Raw genomic sequence first — 10,705 nt, 5'->3', positions numbered from 1 at the left:
AGATGGCTGAATGCTGAACTGACACATCACCTAACCTGGGCTCTGTCGCCTCAGGCCTGCACTGCTTTGGGAAACAGAAGGGGACATTGGAAGCTAACCCAGCACTCCTAACCTTCTTCCTCTTTCCTAACACCCTGCCCCAGTTCCCTACTCCCAACTTGGACTTCAGGACTCCACATGCTTTTTTTACCTTGAGTATCTCACTACCTAAACCTTCCTTGAAACCCCCAGTCTCTGACACTTGGCATAGCCTGCAGGATGAGCTGACCCAGATGACCCTCAGTAAGGAGCAGCCCCGGTGGACAAGATGTGGCCCCCCAAATTTTCTTGGTAACCAGTGGGGGTGTACCTGATGGCCTGGATGCCACCGGAAGATTGGGATGGTGTATATCCCCAGCCTGAAGTACAGAAGGCTTTGGAAACACTGGAGCTGAATATTTCTGCAGCACATCAAGAGGCTGTAGATCGGGTCACCTGGATGTTCCTGGTTGTCTTGCAACATGCCAGCCAAGACGTCCAGGACCTTACAAACCAAGTGCAGCAGCTACAGAGGAAAGAGGAGGACTTGGAGCAGCACCTGGAGGTGACTGAATGCATGCTCCATTGTCTGGCCAAGTAGGCTGCGTCTTCCTGCGTTAGCAGCCCTGCCGGGTTCATATGACATGCCTGACCCTTGGTGCAGCAGAAGGTAGAAATAGAGTACCCTTTAGCAACAGGAGGGGGCCTGATGGGACCCCCACAATTGACCTGGCATACATCTTATATGACGTATTCTGCCATGGAATTATGGGACTTGGCCAAGCAATGCAAGCAGCGGTTGGGAAAGTCTGTCCCAGCTTGGTTGTTACACCTCTAGGATGATGGTGTAGACAATACTGAGCTCAGCCCCACTGAGATGGGACAACTGGCCAGTATCACCACCGTCCCCTCACTGTGGCAGCAGCTGCCGAATGTGCCACAAACCCCTAGGCTGGTAATCAGACATTGATCAACTGGTTGATGGTGGCTGCCCGAACCATGTGGGATAATGCTGGAAATCTCCCAGAGCACTTAAGTAAGTGGACTACTTACTTGTACGTAGTGAAAGTCATACAACAGATGTGTATTAAAAGTTCTCAGCTGGTGGTAGATCACATCCACAATGCAAAGCCAATGTAGAGCAAAATGGCTTTATTGCATACATCTGGTTGCAGGCGGGCTGAGCTGAGAAGGGTTCAGCCTCGAATTAGGGCTGAGGTGTCAGTTATATATCCTACTTTGAGCTTCCGGTAGTTCTGCTGATGTACTTTATCTGGCCCATTGTCCACCTCTCAGTAGGGCTGGTCTGGTATCTCGTCTGGCACCTGCTGGGTTATCCATTTCCTTGGAGACAATCCAGATAAACCTTATTCATACTCAACTAAAGGCTGAGCCAAGGTCATGCAAGCAGCACAATTTCCACAGTTTCTGCCTTTTGCAAACTTTTACCTTTACCCTTTAAACATTACTAACCCTTTCAGGTATGGGCCAGATGATTTTTGCACAATGAAAACAGCCCAGATGAAGAGCTATTTACGGCCCATATGAAGGGCATTGTGCTGGCAAATGGCCCTTCAGGGACTTTTGGGACTATGGTTGCTTTACTGGCCCCTTACACAGACCGCCCAGTCCATGAAGTAACCACCGCCTTGGCGCAACTAGGTGATGTGGAAGTATGAAAACAAGCCCAGGCAACACAGGTATGGGAGCTTACGGAGGGCAAGGCTAAGCGTTCTCAGGCCTTGCTAGCTGTGAGTGTCATGGACAGGGGGACCCGACGGGAACCCAAAAACCAGCCAGTAAAAGTACACTGGTGGCACCCTGGCTGGTTTTGCTCAGTGGTTACAGCATCAGCTCACAGACCAATGAGTTGCAGGTTTGATTCTGGTCAAGGGCACATGTTTTGGTTGCAGTTTGTCCCCAGCCCTGGACTGGTCATGCAGGAGGCAACCAGTTGATGTAGCTCTATCAAGTCAATATTTCTCTCTGTCTCTCTCTCACTCCCTCCCTCCCACTCTATCTGATGATAAATAGAAAAGTATCGATCATTGAAAAATGGCGGCGGAGTGAATAGAAGCTACACAGACCGTCTCCCAGAACCAAACTAGAATTACAACAAAAGTAAAGACAAATCGTTGGAAAAAAGCCACAGAAAAGCAGCTTGGAGGACCATATAACCAGACATACTAACTCGATCCTGGTAAGACTGCAAAGGTGCAAGAGGTAAGCTGGGAACCCACAGACAGTAGCAGCCTTAGCTGTGAGCAGCGCCCTCAGATTAAACTCCTAAGTGACTCCAAAGCGCAGAGCCAGGACAGAGGCTAAAATAGCAACAGCCACTTATCTTCGGCTCTGGCAGAGGGAGGGCAGACTGGACTGGAACTGTGTGGGGACGGTTGGGATTTGGAGGGCACTCAGAGCTGTTGCTGAGTTGCAACCACCCAGGACACAGGATGGTGGTTATCTTACTCCTTCCCAGGGCTCTGGGGAGAAGCTGTGGCCCCTCCCTCGGAGATTCAACACCAACCGGTAGCCATTGAAATGCAAATTGAAGCCCATCAACAACCAGCATCTGCCCCACCCTCCAGAAATCCCCTTACACTGAATACCAGAGGGAGTTTTTTATTCAACTGACAACACAAAAATCTTCAAGTAACCACTACTATAAGCCTTCAGGCAAAAAGCTAGAGGATAACTATACCATTCCTGGGCAAGCAACTCTAACCTGGAAAGTAAGACATGACAGTGGTGTTTAACGCGGGTCCTCCCTGGCTCATCCAAACCCAGGAGAGGGCGCCACAAACAGCAGAACACCAAAACGCACAGGGAAAATTTGACAGGCTCTAAAGCCCACTGTGATAGCCAAAATAGTGAAACATAGAAACAAAAACCAAATAAAAGAACAAGAGACCTCTACCAAAGATGAGATAATGAGTTGCAGTTAAGCAAGTTAACAGAACTAGAATTCAGACACAAAATCTTGAGGAAGGTCAACAGCATGTGTAAGGACATGACCACGATGAGTAAAGACATAGAAATGTTAAAAATCAACCACTTGGAAATTTAAAAACACCAAGAAAAAATGAAGAATGACATAACAGAAATAAAGCACACATTGGAAGGTCTAAATAGCACAGTAGAGGAAGCTGAGGACCGGATCAGTGAATTAGAAGACAGGGTAGAAAAAATCAACATATCCGAAAACCAAAAGGAAACAACAATTAAAAAACAAGAAGACAGCTTAAGAGAACTGTGGTACAACAGGAAACAGAATAATATTCGCATCATAGGAGTCCCCGAAGAAGAAAATGAGCAAGGGTTAGAGAATATACTTGAAGAAATAGTGACAGAAAACTTGCCTAATTTGGTGAAGGAAGAAGGCATTCAAGTTCAAGAAGCACAGAGAGCCCCAAGTAAGAAGAACCCAAACAGGCCCACACCAACATATAGTAATCAAAATGCCAAAAACTAAAGACAAAGAGAGAATCCTAAAAACAGCAAAAGATAAGCAACAAGTTACCTACAAAGGAAACCCCATAAGGCTCTCAGCTGACTTCTCAACAGAAACACTACAGGCCAAAAGGGAATGGTATGAGGTAATCAAAGTCATAAAAACAAGGATCTGAATCCAAGACTACTCTACCCAGCAAGGCTATCACTCAAAATAGAAGGTCAAATAAGGAGCTTCCTAGACAAAAAAAGGCTAAGGGAATACATTAGTACTAAACCAGCACTGCAAGAAATATTAAAAGGACTGCTGTAATTAGCAAGAGAAATAGGAAGAAAAATAGAACCACAATAAACAAAAATGGCAATAAATAAATACATATCAATAATCACCTTAAATGTAAATGGATTGAGCGCTCCAATAAAAAGACACAGAGTAGCTTATTGGATAAGAAAGCATGCCTCATCTATATGTTGTTTACAAGAGACCCACCTTACAACAAAAGACTCACATAGGTTGAAAGTGAAGGGATAAAAAAAAAATCTTCCAAGCAAACAGAAAGAAAAAGAAAAGCTGGGGTAGCAATACTCATATCTGATAAAATAGAGTTCAAAATGAAGACTATAACTAGAGACAAAGAAGGCCACTACATAATATTGAAAAGATCTATCCAAGAGTAAGATACAACCTTGATTAACATATATGCACCCAATATAGGAGCACCAAAATATATTTAAAAATCTTCTGGAAGACATCAAAAGAGAAATCGATAGCAATACAATCATAGCAGGGGACTTCAACACCCCACTGACATCACTGGATAGATCCTCTAGACAAAATATTAGCAAGGAAACAAAGACTCTAAATTAAGCACTAGAACAAATGGATTTCATAGATATCTACAGAGAATTACACCCTAAAACTACAGAATTCACATTCTTCTCAAGTGCACATGGGACATTCTCACAAATTGACCACATGTTAGGACACAAACTAAGTATCTACAAGTTCAAGAAGACTGAAATTTCATCAAGCATCTTCTCAGATCACAATGTCATGAAATGAGAAATCAAATGCAACAAGAACATGCAAAGACACTTAAATACATGGAAGCTAAATAGTATGTGATTAAACAAGAAATGGGTCAATGAGAAGATCAAGGAAGAAAAATAAAAACTTCCTAAAATCCAATGAAAATGAACACACAACAACACAAAACCTATGGGATACAGCGAAAGCAGTGCTGAGAGGGAAATTCATAGCACTACAGGCCTACCTCAAGAAGCAAGAAAAATCTCCAATATACTACCTAACCTCACAACTCATAGAACTAGAAAGCAAACAAAAAGAAAACCCCAGAGCAAGTAGAAGGAGAAAATAGTAAAGATCAGAGCAGAAATAAATGACATAGAGACCAAAAAAACAATTCAGAAGATCAATGAAACAAAGAGCTTGTTTTTTGAAAACATACACAGGATTGATGGACCCTTAGCTAGACTCACCAAGAAACAGAGAGAACCCAAATACACAATATCAGAAATGAAAGAGAAGAAGTTACAACTAATACTACAAAAATACAGAAGATCGTTAACAACTTCTATGAAGTATTATATGGCAACAAATTCGACAATCTAACCAAAATAGACGAATTTTTATAAACACATAGTCTCCCAAAACTGGACTGGGAAGAGATAGAAAACTTGAACAGACTAATAACAACAAAGGAAATTTAAGATGTAATCAAGACTCTCCCAGCAAACAAAAGCCCAGGACCGGATGGCTTCACGAGAAAGTTTTACCGAATATTCAAAAAAGAACTAACACCCATTCTCCTCAAACTATTTCAAAAAATTCAAGAAGGAAAACTTCCAAACTCGTTTTATGAGGCCAGCATAATTCTAATTCCAAAACAGAAAAGGACGTTACAAAGAAAAAAAAACTACAGGCCAATATCCCTGATGAACATAGATGCCAAAATCTTGAACAAAATACTGGCAAATCAGATCCAGAAACACATTAAAAAAGTTATTCACCATGACCAAGTGGGATTCATCCCAGGGATGAAAGGCTGGTACAATATTAGCAAATAAATAAATGTGATACACCACATAAACAAAATGAAGAACAAAAACGACATGATCATATCAATGTATGCTGAAAAAGCCTTTGACAAAATGCAGCATCCATTTCTGATAAAAACGCCCAGCAGTGTGGGAATAGAGGGATCATATCTTGACATAATGAAGGCCATATATGAACGACCTACAGCCAACATCATAATCAATGGGCAGAAAATAAAAGCATTTGCCTTAAGAACAGGAACAAGACAGGGATGCCCACTTTTGCCACTCTTATTTAACATATTACTGGAAGTCTTAGGCACAGCAATCAGACAGGAAGAAAAAATGAAAGGGATCCAAATTGGAAAGAAGGAAGTGAAACTGTCATTATTCGCAGATGACATGATACTATACATAGAAAACCGCTAAGACTCCGTAAAAATGTACCAGACTTAATAAATGAATTTGGCAAAGTAGCAGAATACAAAATTAACGTCAAGAAATCGACAGCATTCTTATACACCAATGATGAACTCACAGAAAGAGAAACTAAGAAAACAATCCCATTTACCATTGCGGCAAAAAAATTAAGATACCTAGGAATAAACTTAACCAAAGAAATAAAGGACCTATTCCCAGAAAAGTATAGGTCATTAAAAAAAGAAATAGAGGAAGATATATAAAAGGGGAAGCACACACCCTGTTCATGGGTTGAAAGAATTAACATCATTAAAATGTCCATACTACCCAAAGCAATCTATAAATTCAATGCAATCACCATCAAAAAAAAAAAAAAAAAAAAAAAAACCAGGGACATACTTCACAGAACTAGAACTAATACTTCAAAAGTTCATATGAAACAAAAAAATACCTCGAATAGCCAGAGCAATCTCTAAAAAGAAAAAAAAAGTAGGAGAGATCACATTACCAGATTTCAGGTTATACTACAAAACCACTGTAATCAAAAGAGCCTGGTACTGGCACAAGAACAGGCAGATAGATCTATGGAACAGAATAGAGAACCCAAAAATAGACTCAAGGCAATATGCTCAATTAATATTTAACAAAGGTGGCAAGAGTATACAGTGGAGTAAAGACAGCCGCTTTAATAAATGGTGTTGGCAAAAATAAACTCAAAATGGATAAAAGACTTAAATGTGACCCGTGAATCCATAAAAATTCTAGAAGAAAATGTAGGCAACAAAATTTCGGACATCATACGGAGCAGAATTTTCACTGATACATCACCTAAGGCAACAGAAATAAAGGAGAAAATGAACACATGGGACTACATCAAACTAAAAAGCTTCTGCACAGCAAAGGAAACAATCATCAAAATGGAAAGGGAACCCACTGTATGGGAGAACATCATTGCCAATGATGTTTCAGATAAGGGGTTAATTTCCAATATATATAGAGTGCTCATACAACTCCACAAAAGGAAGACAAAGAACCCAATTAAAAAATGGGCAGAGGAGCTGAATAGACACCTCTCCAAACAGGACATACAAATGGCCAAGAGACATATGAAGAAATGCTCAACATCACTAATCATCAGAGAGATGCAAATTAAAACAACAATGAGGTATCACCTCACACCTGTCAGAATGGCCGCCATCAACAAATCATCAAACAAGTGTTGGCGAGGGTGTGGAGAAAAGGGGACTCTAATACACTGTTGGTGGGAATGCAGACTGGTGCAACCGCTATGGAAAACAATATGGTGCTACCTCAAAAAATTAAAAATTGAACTTCCAGTTGACCCAGTGATCCCACTGCTGGGAATATACCCTAAGAAGCCTGAAACACCAATCAGGAAGAATATATGTACCCCCATGTTCATAGCAGCACTATTTACAATAGCTAAGATCTGGAAACAGCCCAAGTGTCCACCAGTAGACGAATGGATAAAAAAGCTGTGGTACATATACACAATGGAGTACTATGCAGCGGTAAGAAAGAAAGATCTCTTATCCTTTGAGACGACATGGAGGGACCTGGAAAGTATTATCCTAAGTGAAAGAAGCCAAGCAGAAAAAGACAAATACCACATGATCTCACTTATATACGGAATATAATGAACATAACAGTCTGAGGAATACAGTAGACCCAGACACATGGAAGTAGGGCACAGACTGATATCCCTCAGAAGAGGGGATGGGGGGTGGGGGGGTGGGAAGAGATAAACCACAGAACTTATATGCATGTATGCATGACCAATGGACATGGACAACTAAGCCGGGGACAGGGTGGAGGGGGGTTAGGGTGGGGGGTACCAATGGGGTAAAAAGGTAAAATATCTGTAACAAAAAAATAAATAAATAAAATATTATTCAAAAAAATTAAAAAAATAAAAAATAAATGGTGTTGGGAAAATGGGACAGCTACATGCAAAAACATGAAACTAGACTGTCAACTTTCACCATACACAAGAATAAACTCAAAATGGATAAAAGACTTAAATGTGACTCATGAATCCATAAAAATCCTAGAAGAAACTGTAGGCAACAAAATTTTAGACATCATACGCAGCAGAATTTTTATTGATACATCACTTAAGGCAACAGAAACAAAGGAGAAAATGAACACATGGGACTACATCAAACTCAAATCCTTCTGCACAGCAAAAGATACAATCATGAAAATGGAAAGGCAACCCACTGTATGGGAGAGCATAATTGCCAATGACATATCAGATAAGGGATTAATTTCCAATATATAGAGAGTGCTCCTACAACTCAACAAAAGGAAGACAAAGAACCCAATAAAAAATGGGCAAAGGAAATAAATAGACACCTCTCCAAACAGGACATACAAATGGCTAAAAGACATATGACGAAATGCTCAACGTCAGTAGTCATCAGAGAGATGCAAATTAAAACAACAATGAGGTATCACCTCACACCTGTCAGAATGGCCACCATCAACACATCATCAAACAACAAGTGTTGGCAAGGGTGTGGAGAAAACTGGACTCTAGCGCACTGCTGGTGGGAATGCTGACTGGTGCAGCCACTATGGAAAACAATATGGTGTTACCTCAAAAAATTAAAAATTGAGTTGCCATTTGACCCAGTGATCCCACTTCTAGGAATATACCCTAAGAAGCCTGAAACACCAATCAGAAAGAATATATGTACCCCCATGTTCATAGCAGCACTATTTACAATAGCTAAGATAAGATCTGGAAACAGCCCAAGTGTCCATCAGTAGACGAATGGATAAAAAAGCAGTGGTACATATACACAATGGAATACTATGCAGCTGTAAGAAAGAAAGATATCTTATCCTTTGAGATGACATGGAGGGACCTAGAACGTATCATCTTAAGCGAAACAAGCCAAACAGAGAAAGACAGGTATATGATCACACTGATGTGTGGAATATAATGAACATAACAGTCTGAGGAATGGGCTTTTCCCAGGAATATGGAAGTGGGGTACAGACTGACAATCTCCAGAAGAGGAGGTAGTGGGGGAGAGATAAACCACAGAACTTATATGCATGTGTGCATGAACAATGGACATGGACAACAAAGCTTGGGACAGGGTGGAGAGGTTGGTGAGGGGGGAGTTAGTGGGGGGGAAAAAGAGAAACATCTGTAACAAAAATAAATTAATTAATTTTTTTTAAAAAGTATCCTCAGGTGAAGGATAAAAAAACAAGAAAGAAAGAAAGCCAGGGCTAATTGTGGTGTGACCTCCTAGCAGCCGGTCTGGCCTAGGAGAAGATAGATGGGCAACCACTAGAACTGCTGTTGGCCCTGTGATGGAAACTGCACCCTGTACAATATACTCTCATACACCCTGTGTGTAAGACATGAGAGGTGCAGTCGGCTGACTACCTGCCTGATTAGGGAGCAGGCCAAGGCACCCAGTTGGCAGGGGAGCCAGATGACCAGAGGCCATATGTAAAAGTGACCATTTACTGGTCCCCCTGGAATGTTCAACACATTCTGGCCTTTGTGGATATGAGGGCAGACTCGACCCTGATTTATGGGAATCCGAACTGATTTCAGGGCCCTAGCGGCACAATAGAGGGGTATGGCGGAAGGCATATCCAAGTACACCAAGTCACCCTTATGCTAGGTGTTGGACATTTGAGCCAGTGGGCCGAAATGAGAATTATGTAGATAGTGTTAATGAGTCTGGCCGTATGCATGTGAGCACCAATAGTTGAGTGGTGTACAGATGCCTAATTCTATGGTTGCCTCACTGGACAGCCCAAGAATGGCTTTTAGGCCATTGACCCCTGTCCGAGAAGGATATGTGGCAGGGCCTGTGGGAATGGGGCCTGAAAGAAGGAATGATGATTTACCATGTATCAGGGCATAAGCCCTTGCAGGCCCCTGGAAATGACATAGCTGATGTGTTGGTATGTGTGTGAGCCCTTCTAGGCTCTCTGGAACCGGCTGCAGTAGCTGCCTGGCTACATAAGAAATTGGGTCACGTTGGTGCCCATATCATGGGCTTGGTGACACAGCGCTGGGGCTTGTCTGAAACTAAAGCTAAAGCCCAGCAAGCCGTGCGTGAGTGCCCATGGTGTGCTGAACACCACCCAAAGCAGAGATAGTTACTGCTGAAACCTGCAGAAATTCCCCAAGGAGCCCAACTGTTACAAAATTGGCAGGTAGATTACATCGGACCACTGCCTGAGGCCCAAGGAGCGAGGTATGTGTTAACTGCTATTGACACTGCTACAGGACTTGGATTTTCCTTCCCTGTGACCAAGGCAAAACAGCCTCACACCCTCCAAGCTCTGGAGTGGTTGGCGGCAACCTATGAGAGGCCCCTTGTTATAGCCAGTGATAGAGGAACTCATTTTACAGGCCACTTGGCCCAAGCCTGGGCACAGAACAATGACATCAACTGGCAGTTACATGTCCCTTATAGACCCCAGGCCACAGGTATGATAAAGAGACTTAGTGGACTCTTGAAGGAAAGTTATGAACCCTAACACTGCATTGGAGGCACTGGAAAAGACACCTGCCCGTAGCAGTGAGGCTATTGAATGAACAGCCATGGAAAACAGGTAAAGCCCCTGTGGACAGAGTCACTGATGGTACTACCTGCATACTATGGGTGTCACCTGGTAAGGAAACTGACTTAAAGCCCTCCTTGAGTGGAGGTGCCATTATTTTGCCTGCTCCTACAGCAGTGGCTCCCAGATGTGCAGAGCA

At 42.2% G+C, this 10,705-nt stretch overlaps 1 pseudogene; it reads left to right on the top strand.

Moving 5' to 3' along the window:
- Nucleotides 1-352: 352 nt before the first annotated feature.
- On the top strand, nucleotides 353-9,295 carry LOC118635331 (annotated as a pseudogene).
- The last annotated feature ends 1,410 nt before the right edge of the window (nucleotides 9,296-10,705 follow it).

This window comes from Molossus molossus, unplaced genomic scaffold, assembly GCF_014108415.1.
Source record: "Molossus molossus isolate mMolMol1 unplaced genomic scaffold, mMolMol1.p scaffold_m16_p_2, whole genome shotgun sequence".
Lineage (NCBI taxonomy): Eukaryota > Metazoa > Chordata > Mammalia > Chiroptera > Molossidae > Molossus > Molossus molossus.
Note: the sequence above shows the minus strand (reverse complement) of the source record. Positions and strands in the feature narration are given on the sequence as shown.